The sequence below is a fragment of the Stenella coeruleoalba genome (genome assembly GCF_951394435.1).
Source record: "Stenella coeruleoalba genome assembly, chromosome: 15".
In the NCBI taxonomy this organism is placed as follows: domain Eukaryota; kingdom Metazoa; phylum Chordata; class Mammalia; order Artiodactyla; family Delphinidae; genus Stenella; species Stenella coeruleoalba.
The window spans coordinates 2,873,283-2,900,373 of NC_137161.1; the positions used below are offsets into that span (position 1 = coordinate 2,873,283).

The window sequence follows — 27,091 nt, forward strand, 5'->3', positions numbered from 1 at the left end:
ATTCTCCCCGGGTTTTCTGCCGTCTTCCTGTTGGAATGCAACGTTCTTCAAGGGGCTCTTTGGACAATGAGGAAATGTGCTCTAAGGTGAGCCCCAAAATGACAGACTGGAGGCAACGCTTTGCCATTCATGGAACCACTGGGCTCTGTGGACTTCTAACTCATTAGCTCACGGGGCATCGAGCTTGGGTGTCTTGCTGCTGAAGCAGAGGTCACTAGATCAGAAGTGACGTGATGTGGGCCAGACGCCACACAGGGCTCATCCTGGCTTCTCTCGACCTGCACAACAGCAGAGCTGTTCACATTTCAAGGAGCACACAAACCACCCAGGGGTCTGAGGGTTAGCAGGTCCGGTGGGACCCTAGATTCTGCATTCCTAACAAGCTCCCCTGTGATGCTGAGGCTGCCGGCCCAGGGGCCTCATTCACAGGAGTGAAGCTCTGTAGTACAAAAGGTTTCTGAATCTATAGAGAAATGAGGTCTTGCAGAGAAATGTTTTATCTTAGATCACACATTTTCACCCGGAGGTTTGTCACATGTTTTGTGAGGCTAGTAGTGAAAAGTGGGCACCACCAATAAAGTAGCAAGATTGCACATGACACTTTTAAGGATGTAAGTTACAGGCAAATCAATGTCATCACCTACACCTGATTTATTGTTTATCAGAGAAGAGGGTGAATTTATAGCCCATGTCTGAGATGTGTTTCAGGGACAGCTTATCATTCTTTTGTTCATTTAGACTTTCTCACGAAGCACCTACTAGGAGCTAACTTCCGTAGCGCTGTCTGGAAGCGGCTCTTACTGATGCGCCATGGACCACTGTGTTGATGGCAAACTGTGGAACACCTGTGTTCCTCCAGAAGGACCTGGACCTTTGTCAAAATCCGGTCATACCCAAGACAGTCATCTATTTACACACAGGGGACTGCGGCAGTGACAGGACCGAGAAGCCCCCGGCCCTGCCCTTACATTATCGCTGTGGCTATCTGCTTGCCCCTCCCTTTCATCAGTATTATTATCTTTCTGCAGCACATTTCTCTCTTCTTCACTTTACACTGACCTTGTAATGCAAACCCTCAAAATACAAAGAGTACCAAGAAAGGATAGCAAGGATTGAGTACTGCCAGGGAACGACGTGGAATCACATCCGTTCCACGTCACCCTTCCCGCTGATGGCCGTTACCTGTAGGGTGGGAATGAAGTGAAACTGACCAGCTTCCACACCATTCCCCAGCAGGACGCCACTGATCTCCGCTGTCCTCTCTTGGTTCCAGCCACTTTCTCAGACCTCACTGAACCGTTGTAGAGGTCAGCATGGGTGTCTGAACGAGAGTCTCCACTGCTGACTGAGAGGAGGAATGAATCCACCATTCCAGCATGGCTGCTAACTGGTCCGCGGAGCACTGAACCCGCGTCAGAATTCAAATCATTATTCCTCTGCCTTTTTTCCCCGAGGATATCCTTTCTCCGAGATCTCCCCATGCCTGACCTTCGCTAGACCTTTAGTTAAAAGGGGCATCTGTTTTCAGTGATGGAGACTTGCTGACACTCTTCTGCTACGTGGATCACACTTGCTTTTCAGACACCGTTGCTGATGGTCTGGATGTGTTTTCCTATTGCTTGTGTTACTCAGGGGTGTGTAGTTCAGCCTGGAAACATTTTCTTTGACTCTCTGTGATGTTTTCAAAGGTAGAAACAAATCCCATCCTTTTTTTTTTTTTATTTTGCCTTCCGCACAGTGGCAGGTGAGGCTGTGATGGCCAGTGGGAGGGAAGATGAGAAGCAGAGAATGTCCCCTGACCTCCAGATATGCTCGTTTTCCCAGGACCTCATGAGCTGCTCTGCAACTCTGAAGTGCAGCCTGAGCCCATTCTCATTTAGGACATGAGCGGGTAACCACGTGTTGGCCGAGTTGGTTACCGTCTTCAAAGGGAAGGGACTCACTCCGCGCCCCCTGGCGGTCCACTGCACTCGTCTGCTTGGAGACCTGCTCCAGGGTCGTCCTCCCCACACCCAGTGAGAACCCCGCCAACCACACCGGGCATCCAGAGAAGCCTCTGATGGCAGCGTACTGAACACTCCTTGGAGTCTCGGGAGGGTGTCGGCAAAGTCAAGGGCTGAAGTAGATGGAGGTAAAGAGGGAAGTGGGAGGGGCCTCCTCCCAGCTCACCCGGAGGCCGAGTGGCAGGCTGTCTGCCATGCTCTCCGGAGATGAGAACAACACAGGTGACAGGCTGCCCAGTGGTGCTGGAGCCAGAAACGGGTCTCGGAGAGGATGAGCTCACCGACTGCGAGTGCCAGGTTGAGGTGTCTTGGTGTGATGTCCACTCAGTGGGGTGGGATGGGGCTGCAGGTCTGGAGCTCCAGGTCAGCCAGAGAGAAAACACCCTCCCCACGACAGAAAGCTCCCACCAGCCCACACGCCCCAACCCACTGTCACGGCCAAGTGGCCTGTGAAGGCAATGAGTCTCTACAATGAGTCTCTGTTTACCGACCTCCTCAGGCCTCCGTGGCCTGAGGAGGTCGGTAAACAGAAGGCATCATCATTTCTACACCCGCAGTGATTGAACATGGGACTGAGAGGTCCGGTGGCGCATTCAGCTCTGAGATCCTTGCTGAATTCAGGACCTAGAGCAGGCTGCCTCTCATCTTTTCTCTGTTTTCTCTTCCCAAAGCTGCTCTGGAAATGCTCAGCTTCCACTGCTTTGTCCTCTTTACAGATTATCCCTTTACTGCAAACTTCATATCGGGCATCATCCTAAGGGCTTTTCAAATAGGCATCAATGTTATTCCCATTTTGCAGATGGGGAGACTGAGGCACCAGAAGTGAGTGCTCAGAGCTAGGGATGTGTGGTGGAATCCTGCAGTCTCACTCAGACGCCGTGCTCTCAGCGGTTTGCTAAAGCTGCCTGTTCTTCCTTTGAAAGACCGGCTTATACAGAAGGAGCTAAGCCAGCAGGTAGAAGGCTCTAGGGAAGGGGTCTCCGTGGACGAAAACACAATTCGCACTGCCTCAGAGATGGAGAAAAATGGAAAGTCCCCAAGTAGTACTTAAATCCATATACAATGAGTTATTGACCATGTACTTGGAGTAAATGCTCGACACGGGAGTAGAAATTGTAATTAGGTCTCCAATCCCTCTGAATCCCAGGGAGAGAGAATCATGTGACTGCGGAGAGCGAGACTGCAGGATCAGACGTGGTTTCTGCTGACCATCTCCAGGTGGGGAGGCAGGGGGCCTCGATCCTCATCTCTCCTGTGGGAAACCCGCTTCATCGCTGCCTTTACGAACTAGGTTGAGCCCTCGGTGGATGTAATGAGAATGTTAGAAGCAGTAAATGTATATATCCTGTCAAGTGGAGGCTGATGAACGTGTTCTCATCATTTGATGCAGGCAGACTGAACAGCCACAGACGGAAGTCAAGTGGGCACCAGGCAGCCCCACGATGGGAACGCAGGGTTGCGTTAAAATCTATTAGCAAACATTCCACAGGATCAACATGACCCTACTTGTTCTTTCTCTTACTTGGAGTTGCTGTCCAGCCATCTTCGACATCGCCCCGTAACTGCCACCAGCTCTGGCAGCCCAGGCAGGCGGCGAGCATACAATGGGTGCTCAATACATGTTTACCAAATGAATTGTGCTCATTATTCTGTTCAAAGGGATGCTGTATTGATTGTTCCATCTTCAAGACGCAAGGAGGGCGAGCAGCTTACTAAGGGCGGCGCAATACCTGAAGACATTTCTGCCTCCCTTTAGGCCCGCGTCTCAAAGTTCTCGCTGCAGATAATACAGCTATTTAGGCCGACAGCAAGTATAAACAGTAGCTGCTCCTAGCTCGGCGGGAGCCAAAATCACTCGTGTGCCCTGCATGGATTCTCAGGCTGTTTACACACCCATGTCCTGGTATTTCAAGGGGCCACATATGTATATGTGTGAGCCCTTCTTCTAGCTCGTCTGTGGGTCAGCAAAGACGTGTCACGGGCCAAACCCCACCTGCCTCTGGTTTCCTATGACCTACGGGCTAAGAATGTTTTAACATTTTAGGCTTTATTTTTTCATATAGTTTTAGATTTCCAGAATCACTGAGCAGACAGTGCATAGCGTTCTATATGCCCGCTCCCTTCCCCCCTCAGCCCAGGTACACACTTCTCCCTATTAACAGGTTGCATTAGTGGTACATTTTCTACAATGGTGAGCCTTAACCCAAGTCCACCTTTTATGCTAAGGTTCGCTCTTTGAGTCATATAGTTCTATAGTTTTGACAGATACATAACGGCCTGCATGCACCATTATAGTTTCATACAGAATATTTCCATAATCCCCCAAATATCCCCTGTGCATCACGTAGTCCAAAAGCCAAAGGGATCATAACATTTCCTGACCTGTGAAAATGACGTGGAATTCGAACTGCAGTGTCTGCAAACAAAGAAAGTTTTACTGGAACCCGGCCTCCCCGGTTTGCTTCCATGGTGTCAATGGCTGCTCTAGCTCTACCCCAGAGCTGACACCACAAGGCCTGCAAAGCCACAAATATTTACAGCAGGAAAAGTGTGCTGACCTCTGGGGTAGCCATCAGTTCCGCAAAGTCCGAGCTGTCACCTCTCAGCAAGTAGTGAGGGCATGTGGTCACAGTAGTTTTCACCTATGTCCTGTCCTCTCAGATACGTTAGCAATTGGCTCCAAAGCCAGCTCTCTCCCAGGGCCCTGGAATCCCTTCTGCCATTTTGATGAGGGGTCTTTATCACCTATGTCATGACTCTTTCAAATAGTGAACCTCCGATAGGAGATGTGCAGTAGAGGATTAACCTCGCCTCGGCAAGGAGTGACCTGTGCCCAGTTCCTGAGAGGTGAGTTCTCCTCGGGTCCTCCTGCTAAGTGAGAGTGTCCTTGTTTACCGGAGGCCTTGGGCCACCCCTGATATTCTATGCCAACAACGAGATGTGTGGTGGGGGCCTGGGGCCGTGCTGTATCAGCTCAACCCCTGGAGGGACTAGAGACTAAAGGTCAGCCACAGGGGTGGTCAGTGCTGCCTGTGCGTGTAACTGACCACCGTGAACACCTTGGACACGAAGGCTCGGGTGAGCATCCCTGGAAGGCAATGCTTCACACATGTTGTCAGACATCATTGCAGGGAAAAGTAAATGTTCTCCACGACTCCATTTGGGGAACACACCTGGGTGCTCATACCTGGTCTCTCCTAGGCCTGCCCTATGCATGTCCTCCATCAGCTGACCTTACGCTGCATCCTTACATTGTGATAAACCATAACCACGCGTTTAACTGCTTTCCTGAGCCCTCCTAGTGAACTGTTGGATCTGATGGTGGTCTTGGGATCTCCTGACCCACAAAAGTCTGTTGGTTTGATGGTTTTGTTGAAATGTGAGGGTAACAAAGCATGAAGAGTTACCTCTCCCACAGACGCCAAGGTGGAGACCCACGTTCCCTCATCCATCACAGTTCCTCTACAACCACCAGAGTCTACACTGTGAGAGGGAGGGTCTCTGACCTTTCCTCAGGTCGCCTTATTTCTGTCTTTGCTGTTTTGAAGTGGATACAATCATCTCCATTTCAAAGACGGGGAAACGAGGGCTTAGAGCAGGTAAGCAGCCCACCCTGAATTTCAAGGTCAGCAGACAGCTGAGCCAGACAAACCCAAAAGCCTGTTTTGTTTTTTTCAACTACGAATTAACTCCCAAAGTTTCCAGGAGTCTCTTAGATAAAAACTCCCTTTCAGTCTTTTTATTAAAGATGTATTTGACTGAGTGTGGCACAGAAGGGAAATTTCAGAGAGGATCTGGAAGTTCACATTTGAAGAGGTTTGTAAAAGCCAGATAAAAATACAAGGTTTTCTGTTCCAGAGAGAACTGAATGTTAGAATATATTGGTATCAGGTCACTGTGACCTGTGAAACTTGGCTCTTCTCCTTCTGTGAAGCTTTTTTTGTTTGGTTGGTTTTTTTGCTTGTTTTCACTGGAAAGACTTTCTTTTAAAAACCTAGAAAATGCAAAGGAGAAGAGAGAGCGGAAGGCTCACCCAGGTTCCTGAAAGGCAGAGGCGATCGGCTGCCCAACTCTCAGGATGACAGACAGCAATTTAGGGTGAAGTTATTTAACTTAAATAAGGGCTCGTCGGCTATCAGAGTTGTTCTCTGGCCGGGCGGCAGACCAGAAGCAGAATCTCTGGGGGGGGCAAACTTCCCGAAGACCTCAGCACGAGAACCGTCCTGCTAGATTCTGCAGCACATCCAAGACCCTGTGATGTGCTTATATCATGGAGTTTTTCAAGTCTCCCATGGAATCTTCAACTGTTAAATTAATCTCTTACTGCGACTAAAGTAGACATTTTATAACACTTTGAAGAAAATGTGTCTGGGTGGTGTATTTCATGAGCCGGTGGATGTCAGAGACTGCCTGGTGTCACCCACACACATGGAAAGTCCCTGCTTGGGTCTAAGGTTCTCAGATTTTCCACTTTTTTTTTCATGAACTGCAGCAGCTGCCGTTATTTCCTTCTGGTAGGAGTGTGGTGGGGAGCGATCGATCCGAGACCACACACATCTGTGTTTGTTTTTATGTGGCCATATCTTCTCCTTCTAAAACTGGTCTTTGCGTTTATCTCTATTTTTTCATTTTAAATGCTTGCCGAAATGTGTCTAACTTTGGCCCATTCTGACTGATTTTCCTTGGGATACGGAGAACATTTGTCGCCTGTATTCTGAGATATTTATCACATTTCCAGCAATTTTTCTGTAATGATGTCATTGATAATTAACTCTGTTTCAGTGGTTCTGGTATTTTCCTTAGAAATAGCTATAATTCCTCACATTGGTTTTCTTATCTATAATTAACCATTTCATCTTCTCTCTTCAACTTTTTCATCAGCATTGTGCAAGAGCTTCACAAATTCTCCATTTTTCTCTGTGCCTTTATGAATAGCTTAGTGGGAACTTGAGAGAGCCTGGTTGGGGAAGGAGCTGACCAATCCCCACTGCGTGGCCTGATTTGGGAACTTGGGAAAGTCCTAAAGCATCTTGGCTTGACTTAACACTTAAAAAAAAAAAAATCTTATCCTCCAAATAGCGATAAAAACCCAGGTTTAATTCTATAATAGAAAGATTATTTCCCTTATGCAAAATACAGTGTACTAATCGTATGGCGTAAATTACTTATTCATTCTATAAATATTTATCAACTGCCTTTGACAGAGCAGTCGCTTTTCTAGTTCTTGGAAGAGAAAACAAAACGCAAAATCCCTGATCTCGTGGGGGAGGCAGATGATAAAAAAACAAGTAAGTAAATTATGGAGTGTATCAGAAGGTGCTAAGTACTTAGGAACAAAATAGACGGGAAGGAGCTAAGGTTCGGGGGAGGGTGTGTATACAACAGACTCCTGAGGTGTAAGCTTGCCTTCTCCTCTGGTAAATGTTCAGTTATTGACACTCAGGAACCAACACTGACTTCTCTTTGATTACGTTTCACGTATAATTACAAATTTCATGCAAACTAGTCACTAGGGAAATTTTCTAGTTTAAGGCCCTGTTACGTCAACACTGTTATGGTAAAGTGACTGATGTCCTGAGCAATTTCTCCTTCCCTAGATTAAGGAATCACCTGGGAGGCCACCCTTCTAACTTCCATTGCCGTCATAATTCGTTTCTATGGGCATTTACCTTTCAGTGGTATAAATAATGCAACAAAAACATAAACCAAAAACTGGTTCCACCCAGTTCCTCTCCACGGGCAGGAAGGGTTTTTGCCTTTGAGCATTCCTGTCCCATCTGAATGTCACATTTCTCATTTCAGTGTCACTGGGAGCAGACTGGAGGATGGAATGAAGAGTTAACCCCAAGTATTTCTAAAGCCTCTCAGAAGGAACGTCTGTTTCTCCCAGAATCTAAGACCTGGCACCACTGCACGCCTTTTCCCCACGGGGATAGTGGTGGGAAGAATAATGGCCCCCAAAAACGTCCTCACCTTAATCCCTGGAACCAGGTTACCCAACATGGCAAAAGGGACTTCCCAGATTTGATTTAATTAAAGATCTTGAGATGGGAGGGTGTCCTGGATGGTTTGGATGGACCCAAAGTCCTCACGAGGGTCCTTAAGTGAAAGAGGGAGGCTGCAGGGTCAATATGGGAGATGTGAGGACAGAGGCAGAGGTGGGAGTGACACCAGTGCTGAATTTGAAGATGGAGGAAGGGGTCGCAAGCCAAGGAACGCAGGCGCTTCCAGAAGCTGGAAAAGGCCAGGCAGGAAGTCGGCCCTGGAGCCTCAAAGGGGACCAGCGCTGCCAACACCTTGATCTCACCCCCGGAGATCCATGTCAGACTTCTAGCGCCCAGAACTGTCACATAACTAGTTTGTGTTGTTTTAGCTGCCAAGTTGGTGATAATTTGTTACAGTTGCCACAGGAGGCTGATACGGGGACCGCTGTTTGGATTCCCCTCCAGCTGGGTCAGGGCCGGCTGAGGAGACTCATCCGATGGCCCTGGGTCACGTTCCCCGTGGCTGTGGCCTCGGCCGTGGGTCCCATGCGGCAGGGATTTGGGTCTGCCTTGTCCGACGCTGTATCCCCAGTACCCGTCACCATGTCTGGGACGCACCCTGTTTGTTGGATGACTTGAGCAAACCTGGTCCCACAGAAGCTCTGTGTAAGCTCTGTGTAATGGCAACAGCCTGCTTCACGGCTGACTTTATGCCGCATTCGGGGACTGTGCCCGAGAGAAGCCCTGAAGTTTAAACTGCTCCGGGAGGGCCCCTCTGCCAGGAATGTGCACTTTGACAAGTCACCCGAACCCCCGCGAGATCCTGGCGCCTCCAGAGGTGCCTGCGTGGAGCTCTGAACCCCAGTCTCCCCCGTCCACGTGGAGAAGCTACATCCCAGCGGCATTAGGGAGCCACCACTTCACATCTTCCCTTCTCCTTTTCTTCTTTCTGAGCAGCTGGGAAAACACAACCATGTATCTCAGGATGAACCAGGGATTAGCTGATCATAACCAGACGCTCTGGTTCATGACACCTGCTTAAGGTGAGAGCTCCCGAAGGAGCAGCCCAGAAAGGTAAGTGGTCCTGAGGTTATTGCAGACATTTCATTTCCATGAAAAGATACCACGTTTCCTGCATACACACTTCCTTGCCTGTCAGGCTTCCTCCGTGTCGGAGCCCACAGCCTGTGTGGGCTTCATGGGACCATGGTTTAAAAATGGCCATTCCAGGTGAAAACCTTAGAAGCGGTGCGCAGGTTGTCCAGACTCCCAGCCCCTCCCGGATGCAGGGGAAGAACAAAGATGCTACCATCACTGACCTACGCTCTTCGCCTCTACCCTTCCTGCTGCAGAGAACGCACTGGAAATTGCAGAACAGCCCAGCATCCGCCCATCCCGACTGCTATAACCAGATGTCCTTTCTTTTAAGAGTTAACCTTTGGCGACAAGGGAGTAACGCACCAGCTGTATTGGGGGGATTAAATCTCTGTGCTAGAAGAATGATTTATGCTCCAATAAAGCCAAACAAAACCTAATTGGGTAGGATGAGACCACCAAAAATTATGTTCACAATGAAAAACAGGACGAGAACTAATTACCCGGGTGCAGTGTTCCATTTAGCTATAATTCTACAGTCAATTAGTATTCTGTTTAATTGTACAATTAATGAACATATAAATTAAATTCATAGTTTATTTCTACCACTAAATTACTTATTTGAATTGCCTCTCTTTGGAAAAAAAATAAGTGACTCAATGCACACATTATTAACATGACTCGGCATGCCTTAATTATAAAACAATTACGCCACTATCATGGCTGGGATGCTGCTTGTGTTATTGGGAGCTGAATAATTTAATTTTCTCTTATCAAGTGAACAGGTAATAGTTTCACTGACTGACACGCAATTCTCCTGGCAGATATCAACTTCCGTCGGCAGATCCCACCCTACCCAGCGCCTGCAAAGGCAGCACCGGAGACGCAGTGGTTTTAACGTGACCTTTGGGAGGCACAGTCAAGTTCCCGTGGAGGCATCTCACTCTCGGCAGGTGGGGGTGAAGTTGCTGATAAAGAGACAGCAGAGCTGCCTCCCCAGCCCTCACTGGCTACTAAGTAGAGGAGGAGAGATGATGCCAACAGAAAAGCAACCCTCAGTGGCTCCTGTGGTCCCTTCAGTCCCTAGAACAGGAGTACCTGAAGTCCACAGGTGGTGGGCGCTCACCTGTGCTCATGAGCAAGACTCCGCCCCCCAGGATGGCTACCGCTCCGTCCTCACATCCACTGAGCCTCCACTGGTGCCACCATATTTGTGCGGCCCTGGTTCTCTCCCAGGTGCTGAAGCACTGAAGCCTTTGACTTTCCAAGAGTCAATGATGTCCTGTCATGGGAAGGGGGGATGGCTCTGTCCCCTTGGTGTTGCACAAGCGGAGGGGTCCTGGAGTCCTGCAGAACTCAGCGAGACAGCTGAGTTCATGGGTCCTGCTGTAGCCCATCCCTTCCCTTCTTCCCAGACAACACCCCGCCTGCCCTAGACACACAGTGCCCGGGCCCTCCTCCAGTGCTTCTGCCAGGAAGGGTCTCCTTCCAGCAGGAGTCCCCTTTGGTCCCTCAGGAGATTGGTTTCTGACCCAGCTGCCCTGCCAGCAATCTAGATCTATGCCCCCTGGGTTTACGTTCCCTCTGGGATTCCTACTCCACACAATTAAATCTTGCTACATTCCACTGTGAAATGGTGCGGTCTGGGGGGCCAGGCTGCCTGGGTTCACATCCCAGCTCTGGCTCTGCCCGTGCACGTGACCTTGGGCGAGACCCTCAGTCTTTCTGAGCCTGGTTTCCTCAGCAGTGAAGAGGGGTTAGCAGTGTTTTCCTGGGGGTCCTGTAAGATTAAAGGATAAAGGGCTTGGAGGGGCTTGGGAGCGTGCTCAAAGGGGCCCCTGCTGTGTAATGCAGCTTGACTCTGCCGACATCGTGCCTCAGTGGTGCAGAAAGGCAAAAACCCTATCACACCAGATGACGTAGGTGACTAATACAAAGCCGACGTCGGGGAGCTTGAAATTTAGGCCAGCCTGGGGAAGAGAGTGCGCTGGGAAGCAAAAGGCCGTCCAGCGGTCCTCCTGAGATTCGCTGGGCCCAGTTCTGAGATTGATTTGGTGTGTTTTCCATGTTTGAACACAGTCTGAATCATCTGATACAAACAGAGGCAACAGGCCTGGATTAACTGGCCGGCACACACGTGTTTACACATAGGGCGGCCGAGTGCTTGTAAGAGCGGCAGTCCGGGCTTGGAGCAAATGGTTTCACTGATGCCTGCAGACGTGTGTCAAAGTCAAACTGGCCCCAGACAGAGTTAAACAGGCAGGCGAGACATTCCTCAAGCCTAGTGCAGTCGGGGCCGAACTCAACTCCACTGAAACCAGCAGTGGGGGCGGGGGGGTGGGGGTTTAAGCCCTGGGGAGCCAGTGGAAAGTGCTGGAAGCCACCTTCGCGGAGGTGGCCAGTGGTGTGTGTGTGGTGCACTGAGTGAACGTTTTCCTCTGTGATGTGGAAGTCAGGCTGCTGCTCTCCTAGGGAGACTGAGAGGTGAGGCGCTAGCTCCTTCTCTGTCCACACTTCAAGGAGGCAGCTCTCGGGTCCTCGAGAAAGGTATCTCCTGGGTTGTTAAACAGGCAGGGGCTGGGAGGACATCTGCAAAGGGGCAGAGGAAGAATTCACAATTTCAAGTTTTCTAAGGAAGTGCTCTATGGAAGGGGAGGTGAGAAAACTCCAGCTAGGAAGAAATGCGTCTGAAGTTTCCCCAAGCTGAGGGGAACGTTCCGGTTGTCTTGGTCATGGCTGAGTGAGTCCTGGGCTGCAGGCTGGTAGCTTGGGCACACTGGTGGCTGCCTCTTCTCCTGAGGTCGCTCCATGGCACCAGAGATGAAATTTATCTCGCAGGCAATTCCTCAGCCCTAAATGCCTGAGTCCTAAATTCCCAGCAACGACATACAAGATGTGCTGGTTCAGCTCATGTTATTAGCTGTCTCTTCATAACCTTTGGGTCAGGGGTGTTACCGATGCTTGAGCTTAATTCAAATTATAATGGGATAAATCATCTGCCGTCTACAATCCTTGTTTATTGAATTTCCTATGATCCACTTAATTTAGGCCCTCCCAACTCTGAAGGTTGAAGCCTATTGAAAATCCGTCTCTTTATCCTCTCATGACCTAATTTATGTTTTCCTCTTTAACTTTTCCACCTACTTTATTGCTGTCATAGCCTCGGAGGCTCCATGAGGCAGGAGGCAGGGCTGGGAAGATTAACATTTTTATCGCTTTATTTGGTATCCTAGCCAAGCCACCCAGATGAAAACAGACCTTTGGGGATTCTCTGCAGCCTCCCTCCCTAAGGCCTTTTGATTCTGTCCAGCAGCATGTACCTCCTTTGACCCAATAAACACCTCCTGAGCATCTACTCTGGATTTTAAACTGTTTCTGAAAATACAGAGTGCTTTCAAAATAGTGTGGCAACCCCAGAGAGGACGCAAGCGGGAATATTTGCATTCGGGGAGCACTTCAGTCAACTGGATACAGATGGTCCCTGGACAGAGTGCGTTACTGCTGCAGCAAGTGCAAAGGAACCCAGAGGAGGGCCGGGTCTCCTTGGGGTGGGGAGAGGGAGGGGCAGTCACCTAAAAGGATGTGAGGCAGACCGCCGCCTGCCACCCGCCAAGCTTGGTTAGATTTGGAAAAGAGGAGGTCAGTGGGGATGAGAAGAGCGGTGGTGGGAAGGGGTTTCTTGGCCAAGGCACAGCCATGGTCTTGGAATGGAGAACAAACGTGGGGGGGGGACTGCAGAGAGAAGCACCTCCCCAGACACCAGCTGGGCAGCACAAGAGGGCCTGGGCTGTGAAGACAGGACACCAAAGACGCCAAAGAGAGAAACAGGGAGCTGGTAGCATTACAAGGCGCCGACGGTTCATAGTTGATGCCTGAAGCTTTGCTTACTAATAACTGACACCCTCAGCCCCACCTCGGAAGCACGGAAATCAAATAAGGGCTATTTGGAAGCTTCCTCCAGCACGTGATTTGATGCTGATAAAACACAGTGCTTGCTGTTTGGAGAGAGCAGATGATCCATGTAGGTGCTCACAGAAAGGATCCACGAACAGCACCGCCTGCCCCTGCGGTGAGGCGTGGTCCCCGACTGCCCTTCCGAGCTCCCGGGTGACGCCTGGCACTGGGCGAACCGCGCCCCTGCTGACTCACACGGCTTAATCACAGGCAATTACTGTGACTGACAGCCCTAATTAAGTCCTTACCTGAACGGGCTCCTTCCACGGCGTCACTGCTGACAGAGGCCAGCCCTACCTTTGATCTCTCTGATTTGCTGCTTTCTCATCCCGGCTGTTTTAGGTCTCATCTAAATTTCTTCATCACCTTTAATGCACATTGTTATCCCATCTTTCCTAACGATTTTTAGATGCTAGTACAAGGTGTTCTCTTAAAACACACACACAGTTACGATATTGTCAGCGAGGGCTCATCAGTACAGAAGGAGGGATTTGGCATCAAAATGGCTGGATGCCTGGAACAGCCTGCAACACACCAGTGTTTTCACATACGACATGATTGCCGATTGGCTACAGAGATTTCTGATGGCCATGCTTCCTCTTCCACATTTTTAAAAGTAACACTATTTTTTGCCTTTGAAATACTTATAACAAACGACTTTTTGGAAGGGACTAATGGAAGAAAATTGAAGAAAAAATGACGTAGCATTTTAAAATATTTGAAGTTCTACTCACTTCTAAGATCAAATGCATTTTTAAAAAAACTAATGGAAAATGAAATCTTGCATAATTTCATTTTGACTGATGTTGGTGATTCACTCCAGTTCAGGGTTGTAAGGTTCTGAACACACACAACCGTCTGGAGGGTTCCCCCCGAATCCTTTCTTCAGTGAACATGTATTTTCTTAACTGGACAGCCACATGTAAAAGAATGAAATTAGAACACTCCTTAACACCATACACAAAAATAAACTCAAAATGGATTAAAGACCTAAATGTAAGGCCAGACACTATAAAACTCTTAGAGGAAAACATAGGCAGAACACTCTATGACATAAATCACAGCAAGATCCTTTTTGACCCACCTCCTAGAGAAATGGAAATAAAAACAAAAATAAACAAATGGGACCTAATGAAACTTCAAAGCTTTTGCACAGCAAAGGAAACCATAAACAAGACCAAAAGACAGCCCTCATAATGGGAGAAAATATTTGCAAATGAAGCAACTGACAAAGGATTAATCTCCAAAATTTACAAGCAGCTCATGCAGCTCAATATCAAAAAAACAAAGAACCCAATCCAAAAATGGGCAGAAGATCTAAATAGACATTTCTCCAAAGAAGATATACAGATTGCCAACAGACACATGAAAGAATGCTCAACATCACTAATCATTAGAGAAATGCAAATCAAAACTACAATGAGATATCATCTCACACCAGTCAGAATGGCCATCATCAGAAAATCTACAAATCATAAATGCTGGAGAGGGTGTGGAGAAAAGGGAACCCTCTTGCACTGTTGGTGGGAATGTAAACTGATACAGCCACTATGGAGAACAGTATGGAGGTTCCTTAAAAAACTAAAAATAGAACTATCGTACGACCCAGCAATCCCACTACTGGGCATATACCCTGAGAAAACCATAATTCAAAAAGAGTCATGTACCACAATGTCCACTGCAGCTCTATTTACAATAGCCAGGACATGGAAGCAACCTAAGTGTCCATCGACAGATGAATGGATAAAGAAGATGTGGCACATATATACAATGGAATATTACTCAGTCATAAAAAGAAATGAAACTGAGTTATTTGTAGTGAGGTGGATGGACCTAGAGACTGTCATACAGAGAGAAGTAAGTCAGAAAGATAAAAACAAATACCGTATGCTAATACATATATATGGAATCTAAAAAAAATGGTTCTGAAGAACCTAGGGGCAGGGCAGGAATAAAGACGCAGACGTAGAGAATGGACTTGAGGACACAGGGAGGGGGAAGGGTAAGCTGGGAAGTGAGACAGTGGCATGGACATATATACGCTACTAAATGTAAAATAGACAGCTAGTGGGAAGCAGTCGCATAGCACAGGGAGATCAGTTTGGTGCTTTGTGACCACCTAGAGGGGTGGGATAGGGAGGGTGAGAGGGAGACACAAGAGGGAGGAGATATGGGGGTATATGTATATGTATAGTTGATTCACTTTGTTATACAGCAGAAACTAACACACCATTGTAAAGCAATTATACTCCAATAAAGATGTTAAAAAAAAAAAGAAATCAAGAAGAACTACACCCATAGAAAAAAACAACCATGTATTTTCTTTATTGACGCTCTGTTTTGTGACAAGCACATTGCTCTTGTATCTGTTTTTAGGACAAATCAAATATGAGAAATACACTTTCCTCAGCCATTGCACGTCCCTGAGGTTTTGAATTGTGGTTCATTCTTTCCCTTCTGCCCCACCTGCCTCTTCACTCCTCCTCTCCTCTCCCCCTCTCACTGCCCTGGACCAGCCCCTGAGCCTCCAGTTGTGATTTATTTTAACAGCCTCCTGCCCAGGCTCTCTGACCCCTGCCTGGCCCCATTTCCTGGGCTGAGAGACAGAGGCCGAACTCGTTACCCTGACATCCTCTGTTCCAGTCCCATCCCAACTTCCCCAGGAGGCCGGCCTCACTGCCCCGACTTTGCCCATCTCCCTCTGGGGTCCAGAAAATAGCCTTGTGTTCCCATCCCACCTCCAGGCCACATCGCTGTTGTGTCCCTCTACCTCCTGCCAGGCCTGCCAAAACACATGTGGACCTGAAGCTGACTGTGACCTCCCTCATTTCCGTCTTCAAGCAGCTTCGAACAGAACATGCACAGAACTCGATGTGGGCTGTGCACCTAACTAGTGCACAGCCTGCAAGTTAGGAGTTGTAAGTACTTTACAAAGGAGGACTTTAACCTGAGGCCAGAAAGGACCAAGTGCTGGAGGTCAAACAGCTACCTAGTGGTGAAGGAGGTTTTCCAGTGCAGGTGACCCTGGGCCGGGAGCAGACACCGCCCCACTGTGCTGGCTCTGTCTCATGTTGGAATCCCAAATACTGAGTGTCCAATCGTTAACATTTTCACCTGAACTGTGTGGTCTCATCTAATCCTTTGGGCTCAGAAATCCGGAAAGGAAAGTGATCTGTGTCCCTGACCTGCTTTAGTGAGGGCTTTCCAGGTGGTGGATCAGTGACTCAATGGCTATAGAAAGAATCAACTAAAAGGACATCAGCAAGTGGTACAATAGGAGGTCACACGCTCTGTCCCCTCACAGAAAAAATATGATATAAACAACCACCCACAGATGAACATACCTTCACGGGGGCTCTGGACCCCAAGTGAGAGATCCCAGCGTCTAAGTGAAGAGGAGAGATGAGGACACACACGTCAAGTGATGCATGTAAACGTCTAGCTTCTCTGCAGATCTAGGCTCCAGGCCCTGTTAAAAAATGGACAAATGAGTTGAATAGATACCTTTCCAAAGATACATACAGATGGCCAACAGGTACGTGAAAAGGTGCTTAGCGTCACTAATCATCAGGGAAATGCAAATCAAAAACCACTGAGCTATCTCCGCACACCTCTTAGAATGGCTATTTTTAAGAAAAACAAAAGACGGCAAGTGTTGGTGAGGATGTGCAGAAAGGGAAACCCTGGAGCACTGCTGGTGGGAATGCAAACTGGTGCAGCCACTGTGGAGAACAGTATGCCGCTTCCTTAAAAAACTACAAATGGAACCACCGCATGGTTCAGCCATCCCACTTCTGGATATTTACCCAAAGGAACTGAAATCAGTATCTGGAAGGGATACCTGCATCCCCATGTTCACAGCACGCCTTGCCTGTTCATTCACAGTAGGCAAGATATGGAAACAACATAAATGTCTGCCCACAGATGCATGGATAAAGAAAATGTGAGATATATTTGGAGTGGAATGTTATTCAGCCTTTAAGAAGAAAGACGGGCTGCCATTTGCAACAACATAGATGGGCCTGGAGGACATTGTGCTGAGTGAAGTAATCCAGTCACAGAAAGATAAATACTGCATGATCTCACGTATATGTGAAATCGAATCTACTCAAACTCCGCAAGCAAAGAGTAGAATAGTGATTGCCAAGGTGGGGGAGGGAAACTGGGAGATGTTGGTCAAGGGGTGCCGAGGTTCACTTATGCAGGAGAAGTAAGTTCTGGAGATATTCTACCCAGCAGAATGCCTAGAGCTAACAATACTGTATTGTATGCTCAAAATTTTCCAAGAGGGTAGATCTTACATTAAGTGTTCTTACCAGAAAACTAATAATAATAACAGGGGCAGGAGGAAATTTTGGGAGGTGACGGATATATCTACGGCCTTGATGGTGCAATGGTCTCATGGGACTATACTTATCCCCAAACTCATGGAGTCGTATACATTTAATATGTACTGCTTTTTACATGTCAGTCAGACAGCTATTAAAAAAATAATGGTTTAAAAAATCCATGAGGATATGCACAGAAAGTAGCCAACCACATGTGCTGCTGTCTCCTCAAGCTGTTTGGATTTCAAAGGAAAGAGAAATAAAATGGCCACGTTTGGGCAACGTCTGCAAACTTGGCTTGTGTGATTCATTTTCTTAAACATGGTTTCTGGGTCAAACCATGCACTGAAGACGCTGGGGTGGTGCCGAAATCGATCCAGGTCTCACTGTGCCCCACAAGTCTCTTCTGTATGGCATCTTTCAGCCACATTTGTGTTGCCAACATGGTAGCTGTGGATAGTGGCCTTTGTGGAGGGGTCCAGGCCCGAATATTGTTAATGATCTCTTTGCTTCCTGAAGTGGTTTTGTTGGGTTCAATTGATGTGTTTTTGGGGACAGGCATGAATTTGTCGCTTTCTCTTCTAAAGGGAGGAAATGAAGGGTGTTTATTCCCCAGCCTGGTATTCTTTGGGGCCCCCCCGGCCAAGGAGGAGTCTGTACCCAACCTCTACCCTGAGCCAGCGGTGGGAGGACACACCGCTGTGCCGGCAGCCTCAGGATGGCTTAAAGCCACCTTCATGAGCACAGGCCAGACCCTGATGGAGGGTTTTCAGGAATTTTCACAAGTGAGCGAGCTGGGAACCCGGCCAGGAAACCCATCCTTTAGTGGACCACACCCTACTATCTTGAGGACCATATTTACCACACACGGGCTTAGCCGAGGGTTAAGATGAACTGTAACCTTGGTTTATTGAGCGCTTACTCTGTGCCAGGCAGTGCACAGGTCATTTCATTAAACCCTCACACGACTCCGTGAGGACTTGTGATCCTCTCTGGCTAAGGAGGGGAAACGGAAGCTCTGAGGACTTCAATAACTTGCCCGATGCCCCAGCTCCCAGGTGCAAAGCCCTGCATGGGGGACAGCAGGGCCTGCACCACTAGTGGAGATGCTGTAATGGGACTCTGGACCCTTTACGCCAGGAGGCTGCTGAATTCGTCACAGGCACTGTTACAGCAATTGGGACGTGCTGGCCGGCACTGCTGTTGACACACATCCCACTCCTGGGCACTTGTGCCCGAAATGAAAATAGTCTTGGCTTTGCCTTCCCGCACCTCAAAGCTGAAAACTGCTTTTCTCTAACTACATTCATTCTGAATACGGGCTCCTCTCTAAATACATATTCTAGAAAATCTGAACAATGAAGAAAAGCATGAAGTAAGATTCCTCTAGAATCCTGCCAGCAGTGGGCAATTGCTTTCAGCGGTTCTGGAAGTGTTTACAGTGTCTGCAAATAACTACCATGGACAGCCGTGCACGCACATTCACGTGGGAACCCACTCCAGTGACAGTAACGGGGGCTGGAGAACAGGCAGCAATGTGGAGCCTGAATTTTCACTTAGTAATCTGTCCGAGCTGTTTGTCCACGTTGATGGGCTCAGCTACACGCTGTCGAGTGGTATGGAGCATTCAGATCTGTCATTGTACCATAATGTGTCTCTCCAGCCTCTTATCTGTGAACATCTACATCGTTTCCAGTGCTTGGCTGTTATCAGATTTGATGGACACCCTTCTACATAATCTTTAGCGTCTGTCCACTTGCCTCTTACAGGGAGGGCAGTGAATAACTGGGAGCAGTAGGCAATCTACCACAGCCATTATGATTACATGTCATCAGTATCATACTTATCAGTGCCAATCCACAGGACTGGAGCTTTGCAGTAAAAGAATATGACTGTTTTTTTTTCATTCTTTCTAAAGACGTTACTTTAGCATTTCTTGTATGGCAGGCCTACTAGCAAGACGAAGGAGACATGACACTAATATAAGGTGGATGCTGGATTGACCCTGGAGGAGAAAGGGACATTCCTAGAAAAACTGGTGACATGTGACTAAAGCCTGGAGTTTAGTTAAGAGTACATATCAAATTAAGTTCTCAGTTTCGACAAAGGTATGATGGCTACATAAGATGTTAATGCCAGGAAAACTGAGTGAAGGACATACAGGAACCCTCTGTACTGTCACTGCAATTTTTCTGTAAATCTAATATCATTTCAAATTTTAAAAATTTAAAAAAGAAGAGAAGAGGAAAGGCGGGGAGGGATAAATTAGGAGTTTGGGATTAACATATGCACACTACTATATATAAAATAGATAACCAACAAGGACCTACTGTATAGCACAGGGAACTCTACTCAATATTTTGTGATAGCCTATAAGAGAAAAGAATCTGAAAAAGAATATATATATATATATATATATATATATATAAAAAAAAAACTGAATCACTTTGCTGTATACCTGAAACTAACACAACATTGTAAGTCAACTATAGTTCAATTTAAAAAAACAGTTCAATAAGAAAACAAACAAACAGTGGGATTCCCTGGTGGTGCAGTAGTTAAGAATCTGTCTGCCAACACAGGGGACACGGATTTGAGCCCTGGTCCAGGAAGATCCCACATGCAGTGGAGCAGCTAAGCCCGTGCGCCACAACTACTGAGCCTGTGCTCTAGAGCCCGCGAGCCACAACTACTGAGCCCGGGTGCCTAGAGCCCGTGCTCCGCAACAAGAGAAGCCACCGCAATGAGAAGCCTGCGCACCACAACGAAGAGCGGCCGCTGCTCGCCGCAACTAGAGAAAGCCGGTGCACAGCAAGGAAGACCCAACGCAGCCAAAAATAAATACATAAAATAAATTTTTAAAAAAACAGTAACAACAACAAAAAAATAGAGCTCTTTTTATTGGGAATAAAAATGTTACTACAAACTAGTAAAAGAAAAAACACCTGGGTATAACTTGGTAACTCTTGGCCACCTATACATCAACTGGACTTTAATGTTGAAAGTTAACGTTCTGAAAATATGAGGCGTGGGAGTGGGGAGGAATTTCTCCTTTGGAACGTTCTGCTGATCATGGTACAGACTCCAAAATGCTTCCCAAATCCAATGCCAGGCTCTGGGCCCCGGGGTTTCCAACTTCTTCCCTTATTTGGGGTGACTTCACTCCTCTAAGGGGACCATCCTTGGGTTTCGAAGAATCCAAGGGGCAGATCGCAGTTTGTTCCGGAAGCTGCTCTGTCTGCTTCAAAGATCAGCTGGTGGCTGAGGCGGGGATGCTGGCCATCCATCCTGCCTGCGTTACAGGAACGGTGCTATCACTCACTACCTGCTCACACGGGGCGAGTCACTCAACCTCTCACTTCACCTCCAAAATCGGAAGAATAATAGCTTTGTTGTGATGACTGTATAAGTTAATACAAGAAACGCACTTGGAATAATACCTGATTTAATAAAGATGACCTTGATTACTGTATTAGTTTTCTTCTGGTTGCGCTGTGGTAACAAATCCCTCCAGAATCTCAGGGGCTGGCGATGACAAGGTCCTCTGAGGCTCTGCCCCCCGACCCCGTTCCCTTTCTATGGTGGTGTGGAGAAGGCACAGTGAGACTCAGAACCTCCCATAGGATTTGGGCATCGTTGTGGACCGATGCCATGGATAGGGGGATGGCATTTACTATTTCCACTCACATTTAATTGGCCAAAGCAAGTCCAGTGGACAAGCCTGGTGTTAACAGGGACAAGGTCATGTAATCCTGTTACAGGGAGGGCAGTGAATAATTGGGAGCAGTATACAGTCTACCACAACCATTATGATTACATATTATCAGTGTTATACTTATGAGTGCCAATCCCCAGCACTGGAGCTTTGGAATAAAAGAATACGGTCATTCTGTTTTCACTTTTCTTTAAACAGGGTCCTCCTTTCCCTTAAGGCTTATTAGTAGGACTTGCAATTTACATAAAACACATTCCTCTTTTGCATGCATTTCTCCATCCCATTGCTAGAGAGGATACACAACATTTTAGAACTGATTTCTAAAAGAACCATATCACTGAGACAAAATGTTAGAGAAGATCATTGTAAGGTATTTTCATGGCAAGGTTGTCACGGTGTTTGCCTCAGAAGGAAAGGAGTGGAATGGAGAAAAATGTGCTCCTTTACCCAGCGACTGTTTTCTCAAACCTGTTTTGTCTACTTCAAGAAAAATCAAGCAAGATAGTTCCAAAGTATCCTGGGGCTTCAGCTCACTTTTTGCACAATGAGAATTCCAAACTTTCTCAAATCCTACCTCCAAGTTACACTCCTAAGAAGCTAGAAACTTCAATACAAAGACCAGAAATTTAAGCACACTGTACTTCAGTCTTTAAGGGGAAATAGCCCGAGGGGAATTGAGAGATTTCCATGAGTATTTAAAGTCTGAACAGTGCAGGTCCAAAACCAAAAGCCACCAGAAAGGTTTCAGGAGAAATAATTTAATTGTAAATCCGAAGCAATAAATAATCAAGAATTGGTTCTCCAACGTCTAAAGTGTATCATCAGGATTTTATGTCTTGATTCACTGACAATGAACACAATAATGATCTCTGATTTTCACGTTAGCCTTAGGAGTGTTTGAAGTACCATTGTTTTCTGAAAGCGTGATAAAGAAGAAGCCTTTCAGTAGTTACAGTCGCATTCCGTGTAGAACTCTAGAAGGCATTGATATTCATTGTTCGTGGTTATCAATTTGACCTCTACTGAGTGGCCCAGATTTATGGGAAACTCATTAAGGAGTCAGGCGGTGACTGCACTCCCTCCCATCTGATCATTTACAGCATTCACCGGGGAGCTGAGGGCTCCCAAACCGAACTCACTCAAAAGCTTTTCACTTACCAGAGACTGCATGTTTGGGGTAGAACGTAATACCCATTTTTTTCATCTAAAAGCTGGAAAGATGCTTTTAGCATTAGTAATTTAGACACAATTTATATGTAAATTTTAAAGTATATACAGACACACACAAGGACACAGACACACCCACAGACACACACACACCCACCCACCCACACACACACACACACATCTAATCTTAGAAGTTCCTCTCTTCTCATCTCCAGCTGCCATTCTGTTGGGAGCAAGAGGAGATGGAGAACTGGGGTTGTCCACCAAAACACGGTGCAGGAAGAAGGATGCGGATAAGAAAGTAGTTTACGGGGGGTCTTAAGAACTGCAACTGGGAAGACACAGATTCGGGTAACAGCGAAAGAGGGTTCTGAGAGACAGAGTCAGGGGCTTATAAGGACAAAGGCCACAAGGTTGTTACAAGTTGCCGGCAGAGAACTGTGACTGGCTCTCACGCGAGTCAGAAAAGATCTGTCCTTAAGCAAAGAATCACAAGTTGTTTCTGGGTAGGCGTCTGATAACTAGACTGTGGCGAGTTATTTTAGGGTGAGAGTCCGATAAGTATCTTGAGTTTACAGCAGGTGTTCTGGACGACTTCATCAGGTCCAAAGGTCAGATCCCATCCAGGCTGAGACACGCACAAGTCACACTTCTTCTGTGGCCTCCCAGCTCCACTTTAGAGAGTTCTCTTAGCAATACCAACTCCATTTTGATTTTCTTTCATCGGGCCCACTCTTAAGACATTTACCACCTTCTGAGACCACTGGGCGACCCAGAATGATGTAGGGTAATCAAAACGATACAGCTCAAAAATATGTGAAGATATACGAACGTTCTTCCAAGTACTCAGCTATACACTTCCACAAACAAAAGTTAATGACGTAACTTTTAGACCATTACAATCCTTTGAAGTAGACATCATCATTGTTTGCACTTTATCAATGGAGAAGATGAAGCTCAGAGAGGTAAATCTGAGGTCATATGTGACTCTTCCATAAGTTTTCATACTATGAACAACTATGTGATATGCACATGCACACCTACACACCCATATATACGCAAGGTCTTTACATCATTGATAAAGTCAAAGGAAGCTCAAGTAGATGCAGCAATTCCCAGGCATTGTTACTGGCTAATGCTGGCATGACTTCTTTTATCTGGTGGTCCCTGTCACATAACGCTTCTTAAGACACAAATCAATGCATATTTCCTACCCAACCCTCCTTGGTGGAATTCTTATTAAAGGTGACTTATTTTCATTTCGTTATTAAAGCAAGCTTTCTAAAGGCTTTCTAGGAACAGAGGATATTTGTTTCTTCCTTGTGCTCACCTAGCCAAGTCCCATCTGGTCAGATCCAACTCTGTTTACACCTGCACATACACAGCTGAAAGGAGCTGAAAGGAAAATGCAACCACCCTACCTGGCCTCAACCAGAAATCGTGAGCTCACCTCAAGAGAAATCCACGCAGCCTCGCTGGACTCTAAGCTCCGTGACCCACTGGTCCTCAACACGTGGTCCCCAGCCAGCAGCATCAGCATCACCTACTGAATCAGAAACCCTGCAGGGGAGGCCCAGCGTTCTCAGTTTTAACTGGACGTGTGCTCGAGTCTGGGGCTCACTCCCCTCCTTCCCCTCCTGGAGGGTTGCTGAGCACCTTCTTTCTTCTCTTTGAAACAGCGATACCTTCCTCCCCACCTCATCGGGAAGAACACGGAAGCAGTGAGAAGACTTCCACGTTCTGCCACCATCACACCCGCTAGCCTGCGTGCAGATGGACTGGTGCCCTTCATGTTGTTACTTTTGGTGAACTGCCTGTGCTCTCACCCAAGGCCGTCCATCCTCTCTGTTCTGGCACTGGGTTTCTCGCCTCTGAAATATTCCAGGACTTACTTCAGCAATTCATCAGCTTTCATCACACCCTTGGTCATCTTTGTCATGAAAATCTATCAGTAGTATGATTCCTGTCTAAACTCAAGAAACACACCAATATCTGAACTCTCTTGATCCTCTATCTCTTACCAGTCCACTCGACTTTCCCCTTTATGTTAATTTTCTGCAAAGAGTTGTCTAAACTTGTATCAAGTTCCTCTCTTTCCCTTGTCTGTGGAACCTACCCATTGAGCTTGTATCCCTACCATTCACCAAAACTGTCCCCGAGAAGAACTCTAAAAGCTCCTCGCTGCTAAGCCCATGTTAGCGTATCTGTCTGCAGCATCTGACACAGCAGAGCACGGCCTCCTGTCTTCACTTGGCTTCGGATTGATTCTCCACTTCCTTCTTGATTCTCCACTTTCTTCACTGATACTCCTTCTGAGTCTCCCTTGATGGTTCCTCCTCATTTCTCTAACCTCAAAACGTTGGGATGCCCAGGGCCCAGGGCTCAGTTCTGTTACTTCCTTAATTCTATTAGGTTCCCTAGGTAGTGGGTTCTCAATTTTGTGCACATCAGAATCACCTGGAGTGTTCTGAAAACTTTCAATGCACCCTAGATGAATTCAATCAGAATTTCTTGGTGGAACGGAAACATCAGTATATTTTCGAAGCTTCCCAGGTGATTGCTATGTGCAGCCAAGTTTGAAAACCACTTTCCTAAGGGACCTCATCCAGCTTACTGCCAAATCATACGTATGCTAAAGGCCCGGATCTCGGAGTTCTGGAGAGTCCCTCTCCCTGACAACCCAGATTCCCACCCAGCACCTGCAGTGAGAGGGCTGAGATGTAACTCACACTTAAAATGTTCCAACTGGACTTTTAATCCATCACCCTAAAATTCAAGCGAAGTCTTCTTCACCTTAGCAAATGGAAAATCCATCTTTCCAGGTTCTCAGGCCAAATTTCCTGAGGTGGCCTCAACCTCCTTCTTCCTCGTGCATCCTATGTCCAATCTGTAGCAGATTCCCTACTGCGAAGTACGTCTGAATGTGACCGTTCCTCACCATCCCCACCGCCACCTCCCTAGACCAAGCCATCATCCTCTCCTGCCTGATTACTGCAGCCACTTCCCCCACCCACTTCCATTCTCCCCGCTCCACTTTCTCTTTCAACGTGGCCAGAACGGGTCTTTCAGAACACAAGCTGGTTCCTGTCCATTCTTGGCTGAAACTCTCCAGTGGCTTCTGATTTCACCAAGGGTAAAACTCAAGGGCACCATTTTCTTTCTAGGTAACTTTTCTTAATCATTTTTATATCTATAGTCCATTTCATGCCATTGTTAATCAGAGATTATCAAAACAGATAGTGGAATTGTTCCCAGCTACAAAAATCTTACCTCTTTTCTACATGACAAGAAAACACTTTTAGATAGTTCTAGATCAGCATTTTCTAAACTTACCTAACCATGAAACATTTTTAAATTATAATATATTGATGGAACACCGAGAGGAGTTCATGAAATATAAATGTAGGCTTAGATTAAAGTAGACAGCACCAAAAAAAGTTTTCAAAGGTGAATTAATGACTTAAAGAAATAATAAAAATTTGATTCATATTCACAGAACAAAAAACAAATTAGAGAAATCTGCTTAGGCATAAGTTAATGAGAATAAAATATATCAACATAAAGTAATTTTTTGCATGTGCTTTTTTTTTTTTTTTTGCGGTACGCGGGCCTCTCACTGTTGTGGCCTCTCCCGCTGTGGAGCACAGGCTCCGGACGCGCAGGCTCAGCGGCCACGGCTCACGGGCCCAGCCGCTCTGCGGCATGTGGGATCTTCCCGGACTGGGGCACGAACCCGTGTCCCCTGCATCGGCAGGCGGACTCTCAACCACTGTGCCACCAGGGAAGCCCCTGCATGTGCATTTTTTAATAAAAGAAGACATGCTCCAAAGAATGTTTTATTAAGTAACACTTTTTGGGATCTATTCGAGAACACACAGCTGCTTAAAATTTGGGATAATGTTGCTGAGAGCTTCATCCCCATATGAGGTACAGGATCAAATCTATTTCCACTTTTTGCTCAATTAGAGTGGGATATGAACATTCTGCTTCTCCACGAATGACGTGGCAAAGAAACAAACGTAGACTACATTTTTCACAATATTTGGGAGCAACTGAATTAGGTTACTCCTCAGCTCATTCACCTTGATATTGTTTATTCATTGATCTGATCCTGATATTTCAGAAACCGAACCTGCATCTGCTTCTCTTCTCTTCGAAGTTCTCACTTGAGAAGTTCCAGATAGTTTGAGAGCCTCATGAATTTGTGTGGTTTTGTCACTTTGCTGCTGTTTTGATAAAACTGCCTTTCCAGCCACAGAGCTGTGGGGAAGCAATTTGCTCAGTATAGATATTTCAGGCACCATAAATGTTGAATAATGCTGCAGATATATGTTGAAATATTCAGCCAAAATACACAGCACAGAGCAGTGGCCAATCAGTCGACAACATTCATGTGAAGGGCAGTTGATAAGTGCTGCCTGGACACTGGGAGGCTTGACCTTGGGTATCTGTCAAAGGACAGAGTGTGGTGTTTTGAACTGGATGCCTGCGTCCAAATATTGGTTCTGCTCCTTAGCAGCTGTGTGCCAGGGCAAATGCTTTAATGTTTCTGAACCTCAGCTATCTCATCTCTAAAATGGGAACAATAATAGTCTTACAGGATTAAAGATGAAATATGAAGCATTAGAATTGTACCTAGCACATAAGAAGCCCTACACGAGCACTAGATTATTTTTCTTAGATTATCACATAGTAAGAGGAACAATTCTGTTTGCTGCCTTTTTACAGATATCTAAAAAACACCTTTTAAAAAGTGAAGGTTGGAAGCATAATCCTCCCACTGCCCCAAAGCCACAGTCATGAATATATTCCATGGATCACATTTGAGGAACTATCTTCTTGAAG

General features: G+C 46.7%; 1 long non-coding RNA gene across 5 annotated transcripts in view; it reads right to left on the reverse strand.

Moving 5' to 3' along the window:
* Positions 1–27,091, reverse strand: part of LOC307197918 — a 590,209-nt gene that overhangs the window by 228,638 nt on the left and 334,480 nt on the right. For 4 of the 5 annotated variants that reach the window (XR_013831543.1, XR_013831544.1, XR_013831545.1 and 1 more), the window contains one exon: positions 16,381–16,505. This is a non-coding gene — a long non-coding RNA (uncharacterized lncRNA). Of the gene's footprint in view, positions 1–16,380; positions 16,506–17,657; positions 17,946–27,091 lie in introns of all 5 variants that reach the window. The other variant, XR_013831546.1, reaches the window with a different exon arrangement.